The sequence below is a fragment of the Oreochromis niloticus genome, linkage group LG3 (genome assembly GCF_001858045.2).
Source record: "Oreochromis niloticus isolate F11D_XX linkage group LG3, O_niloticus_UMD_NMBU, whole genome shotgun sequence".
NCBI classification, from domain to species: Eukaryota; Metazoa; Chordata; class Actinopteri; order Cichliformes; family Cichlidae; genus Oreochromis; species Oreochromis niloticus.
Genome location: NC_031967.2, coordinates 1126361 through 1132510, shown reverse-complemented (window position 1 = coordinate 1132510; position 6150 = coordinate 1126361). Strand labels below are relative to the sequence as shown.

Sequence of the window (6150 nt, the reverse complement as noted above, 5' to 3'; positions counted from 1 at the left end):
CACCTGCTACAGCAAACGGGGACAGAGATAATATTCACTTTCTCCCTGAGATTATTCCTCATATAATAAGACTCACAAGTTACTCTGGACAGGAATAATGGTCCCTCTCTTCCAAAGCACCAGCATCACAGCAAGTTCAGCCACTGTTGAAGCTGAGTTCAAAAACATAAAACACGGCCTTTTCAAACATGAAAACTTGCCTGTTCGAGTCGATCACTTCATTGCTCGTCATCTTTCCTTCATCGAGGGAAATATGCGGATTTGTTCTGCAAAAGAAAAGATCACAGATGAGGCAACAGTGGGATCACTGAAAGTCACAGATGCCAATTCTGGATCCATGACGACTCACAGTGCAGAAGACAAAATAAAAATGGATGCTCACCCGTTTGTGGGATCTGATGCTGCCACAAAAATTCCTCCGGCTGATGAAGATGCAGTTGAGAACTGGAGGGGCCTGGCTGTTCCACCCAAAAAAAGGAAGAGGACTTCCTCCCTCTCTCCATGTACCGAATGGCTCCATGCAGATGAATCTTTTGAGGCCAAAAGAGTGAAGGTGGGATTATTAAAAAATGGAAACCTTCATCAGCCTATTAGATTAGGGGAATCAACAATCTCTGTGCTCAATACCGGTGCATGTGATGCATTTTTTCAGTGCTTATGTTGTGCCTTCTGTGACAGCTCCACATTTCAAATTGCTGTTCTGAAGGACAGTGAAAACCCAGTCCTGCAGCTGGTGAAAGCCATTGCCACAGATGGTGTGACCCAACAAACCTACAGGAGGAGAGCAGAGCTGCTTAGTGTAATGTTTGAAGCTGTCTCGTTGAGGTCTGCTGCGATCCAAATCCATGCTCAGTGCAATGTCTCTGCTGTAATTGCTAAGACAATGAGGAACATCTCAAGTGTTTATTTTACCAAACACTGCTCTTCTAGCACTGCTACCTCAGCAAAGGGATGACAAGGGAAGTGCCATTTGTTTCTCCTGCCATCTCTGTCCTCAGAGAGTCTGGTATGGCTCATCCTGGCACTGCTGTGGAAGCAGGACTTGGCCTACCTGAGTCTACCTGCCTCAGGCCACTCTCCAATCCATCTCTGTGTCCATCAGAAGTCCAAGCAGAAGACAGCACCACAGGAAATGAGCTCTGTGCAGGGACAGTTACTCACAGCTACAACATTGGAGATATCGTGTGGGTTGATACTGACCTTGCAAACCAAACAGAATTTCCACTGAATGAATTTCCCTCCAACCTGGTTCTCCAAGGAAAGTCGTTCACTTTGAGGGCATTAATTGCTCTCCATGGAAAGATGACCAGTGATGGTTTGGGCCATTACACTGCATACTGCAGGAGAGCTCCATGTGTGGGAGTTCTGTGATGACCTGGGAAATGGAGTGACAGGAGCATCTGAAAAGAAAGAAATACAACCCCATGCTGTGTTATACACAGTATAATGAGTGCTGCCTGCATGTTTCTGTTTTATTTGGTTCATTACAGTTACATGTGTTCAAATGGCTGCTGTGTGTTATCAGTAAGTTCAGTTTTTCATATAAAGTTAAAGTTCTAAATTAAAAATCTTTTAACACTCTTTTCTTTGTCAGTCTGATGCATATTTGCTTTTACACAAATATTCACCTTCACCTGTAGCCTTGAAAGTAACCGTTCCATTTTTCTGTCAATAATTGTTCTGTATTTGTTTTGTGTTGACCTCGTGGCTTAGGTCAGGGGTCAGCATCCTTTTCAGTTCAAAGGGCCCCTTTTTGCCCTGCTGCTACAAAACCTGTCCAGAGCCTAAAAAAGAAAGCTTATAAATATGTAGAAAATGAGTTCTTGTATCGTGTAAGCTATGGAAATGTAAATAAAAATGTTTATTTTTATTTTATAAGAAAATGAATCATCAAAGCTTTATAACAGAAAAAAGTATTTGTTAAAATGAGTCCTTTCCATAATAACTGAAAATTAGGAAAGATGGGCAACAAACTTGAAAATTACAGTAAACAGATTTGAAGCTGAGAAACATTAAATCACTTTTAAAAGCCTGTGAGTAGATAATGCAGATATTTCATAAAAACAAACTGTTAACAGAACCCTTTCTTGTTGTCTTTATAATAAAATACAACTTACTTGGTCTCATAAGAGCCACAGTGGAGGGGCCGGAGAGCCACATGTGGCTTTAGAGCCGCAGGTTGAACATCCCCGGCCGAGGTGCTGTGGGATATTCATTTTACTACACGTAGGTAACAACCTATGAAAGCAAACACTTTATTTTTTCTGAGACAGCTACATTAACAATAATGAACATATATAATTAAAAACAAAATCATTGAGGCCAACTGGGTATGTAAAAAATAATAATAATTTAGGTATACGTGAATCACTTCACATGAAACCAGGGGCGATTTTAGCCCATTTTTGGGGGTGCTTCAGCACCCCCAAAATGAATCAAAGCACCCCCAAAGATTTCTTACTTTTTTTGGACAATATTTGCTGTCTGTGTGACACACTGCTAAAAATATAAAAACCATACAGTACTTGGTTGAAACATAACATTTTAACAACAAAAGTATAGATAACACCCCCCCTCCCAAAATGGTTTGTTCCAGCTCGGCTCTCCCTTACTCTGGCTCTAGCTCTGTTGCTGCCAGAGCGGCAGCAGACGCAGCGGAGCGGAGGTGTAAGTGCCTGGCTTAAAACAGGACATATTAGCTGCATTTAACCTTCAGTTACTCTTTATATAGTTAGGTAGCAGTCAGGCCATGTTTCTTTTTAGCTGAAAAACATTACACCAGGTAACCTGCAGTGTTGAAAACATGTTTTCCGACAATGTTTGCTACCCTACAATCCGTCCTACTCTGTAGTAAAATCAGCGACATTTGACCGTCCTGTTGCTCCCATTGAAATTTATATAGCATATTTAAAATCTAAAACTAAAAATTGTCCGTAGCCTACTGTTGTTACCACTGTCCTGTTTGAAATGGATACTAACTAGCTAACTGACTGGATGCCCATTAACCTTAAAACTACGGTTGTGTGTGTGTGTGTGTGTGTGTGTGTGTGTGTAGAGAGAGACAGTCAGGTTCATAAGGGATATAAGGAAGTTTTTTCAAAAAAAGGAGCAACATTCAGGTAAAAGTGTAAGAACAAATGATCCATCAATAAAGGATAATGTTGGATCAGTGTTTCAATATTTATATCTTTTATTAGATGTTCATGTGGTTTGGTTATTTGCCTTTTGGTTGAAAGTACACTGAGAGAGGACTTTTCATTAGTGATCTTAATAGTATTTTTTCATATTAATGTAATTTTTCATCTAATTGAATCCAATCTATTTGTGTATGATTGTCAGTCCAAAGAGGGAGAGAGGAAAGAGGGAACGTCAGGAGAAAGTACAAGGTCAGGAAGAAGCAGGTAAGAAAACAGACAGGGAACAGTGACAGGCACAACAGAAACTATTAAACTGACGAAGAGAAAAAACCTGATTTTACTCACACAATCAGGAAGTTGTGTTCTCCCTATATAAAAGCTGCTATACAGAAGCTGCAAAACAAACTGGGTTGAAACATTTTTGACCCTCTTTAACAACATTCCAACATAACATTATCATTGATTGGGGAGATTAAAATTAATGATCTATTTTTATGTGGTTCAGCCACAACTCTACTAAAACTTCAGCCAGTAATAGGTGGGCCAACTTTTGGACTGTCCAGTTGTCTGTATGACTGTCGCAGTACAGTATCAGAAAGTGCCAAACAGCCCTGGTGGAGTGAGGAGCTGTAAAGAGAAGCAGATGCTCTGTTTATATTCTAAAAGTGTTTTAAGCTTGTTTCAAAGATTCTGTACAGCAGCTTTAAATGTTTTCCAAAAGCACACATACACTTATCAGTGTTTCTCATACTTTTTACAGTGTGTACCACCTGAGAAAAATGTCAAGCTCTCCCAAGTACCACTATGAAAGCATGAAACTCATAAATCTTACAACACAAAATTAGTATTATTAAATTAGTAAAATTAGTATCTGCAGTAAAGATTTTTATTTGTAATAATTTATTCTGTTTTGGGAGTGTTTTTTATGTATCTGTATTATATTATACACACACGTTAAAAGTGAATCTCTGTCCAAATGCACTCAGTTTACTTCTTACTCACTATGAGCATCATTCATTATTCTCCCCCAGTAATTAATGTTAGGATATGTATTTTTTTTTATCCCAATCCATTCTTCTTTTGCAGCATTTAAATAACCTTTATCAGATTTGATGGTTTTGTTACAGACTTTTCAAAAGAAGTGTTTTGCTTTTCTTTCTCAAATGTGGGATTAAATTGTGTTAAAATGTACAAAACAGTGATGTCATGTTTTGTGACGAGGACCCAGGCACAGAGAGACTTGTTGAATTTAAGAATCTTATGATTTAAGAAAGAAATTTGCAGACTTGCACAGAGATGGTAAATTATGATGACTGATAACGGAGATGAAGACAACAGACGATGAGGACAGGGAGGAACAGGGGTTTAAATGCACCAAGGAGACAGTCAGAGAGAACTCGGGACAACTGGAGACATTTAAGGATGCAGGGACTGACAGAGACAGGGAAGAAGTCTCATCGTGACGTGTAAAGTTTATCTTGCCTGGCTGGGCAGCTCTCTGGGTGCTCAGCACCCCCAAAGCTCTAATCCTAGAATCGCCCCTGCATGAAACTCAGTTTTCCACAGAAAAAAATAAAAACTTTAGCCTAACTTGTGTAGGTTTCTGCACTGGTAACAAAAGAAATATCGACCTTTCCACTGAATAAATTATGTTACTAAAGTGTAAACTAATGAACCTCAATATGCAGCAAGCCTAAGAAAAGCGGACTGCTAGGTTTATATAGTGGATTGTCATTTATGCTTAGAAATATCTACCCATATATGCTTAGAGTTTTATAATCAGTTGTAGATTGGTAGAGGTTTGATCCTTAATAGTCTGCAAACTTTGTGTGCATGCCAGAGCTCTCTGGCATGCACACACAACTTAAGGTCAGGAGAGAGGTTATATCTGCTCTCACTGATTTATGGTACAGGAGGACACCTACTCTGTATCTGGTTAAGCATAAGAGCCTTTTGTTTAGATGTACCGCTGGACTCCTGGCACCAGCTTTGGGGAGTCTTCACAGGTTCACATTCTGACACACACACACACACACACACACACACACACAACGCACAGGCAAGGTACTCTTTGTGTGTATGTATACGTCATATGTTAATGACCCTATGCATATTCATGTAACCTCAATAAAAGAGCAGTGTTACGGGAGAGCAGACGAGAGCAACTGGGGTCAAGCGAAGGAACGGCGTTTGTTCAGTTCTCTCCCGTGCACGGAAACATAAAGAACTTTGCCTACTTTGTGTCTTGCTTGCTGTGTAATTACATTGTCTTCAACGTTCCAGCGAATAGGTTCAAGCTACAAACCTATCATGGACAGTCTTCTATAAAAGTGCAAAACTCCACAGCTGCTGAAACTCACTGCCACAGACACTGGTGTTATACAGCGTAGGCCGGAAGAATTAAAATCGTTATATCTCAGAAACCATAGAAACTAAAAAAGTCGACCATTTTGGTCCGTTTTGGAGCAGTCTGGGGGGATGGTGACCTTTGAATGACCTATAAAATAAAGTTTAATATCTCAAAAACCGTAGCAGCACAAACGCTAATTTTACCTGCACAAATGTGCACAAACGTAGCACTTACCACTCCGCCTGTTTGCCTTTACGTTTCAAGTGGGTGGGGGGTCAGCTTCACTCTTCTACAGCTCGCTGATTCTGATGTTTCGCTCCGCGCTTTGTGTTTCCGCCCTTTTTGCGCTGATTCTGAAGCTGCAGGTTTGATCTCTCTCCAAACAATATTGAGTAAACCAGCAGCAAAAGAAGATCCAAACTAGGCTTCACATAAACATCGTCATGAATTCCCTCTGATTGTTTTGCTGCCACCACTTCATGCACAGCTCTCTCTCTCTCTCTCTCTCTCTCCCTCGGACTACAAGATTCTTGCAAAATGTCTTTCTAACAGGTTGAAGACCTGTATTGACATGATTGTTGATGTGGATCAAGCATACTGTGTCCCTGAAAGAACTATTATGGACAACTTCTTTTTAATTCGAGACATTATTGATCTGGCCAA

At 40.1% G+C, this 6150-nt stretch overlaps 1 long non-coding RNA gene across 2 annotated transcripts; it reads right to left on the bottom strand.

The window, feature by feature from the left end:
- Positions 1-630: 630 nt before the first annotated feature.
- LOC109196358 (uncharacterized) lies at positions 631-2226 on the bottom strand. 2 transcript variants are annotated; one of them, XR_002057864.2, is made up of 4 exons: positions 2118-2226; positions 1201-1400; positions 940-1089; positions 631-771 (listed from the first exon to the last, which is right to left on the bottom strand). It is a non-coding gene; the product is annotated as an uncharacterized LOC109196358 (long non-coding RNA). The 2 variants fall into 2 exon arrangements; XR_003214770.1 differs by lacking the exon at positions 2118-2226 and adding an exon at positions 1629-1756.
- Between the last annotated feature and the right edge of the window lie 3924 nt (positions 2227-6150).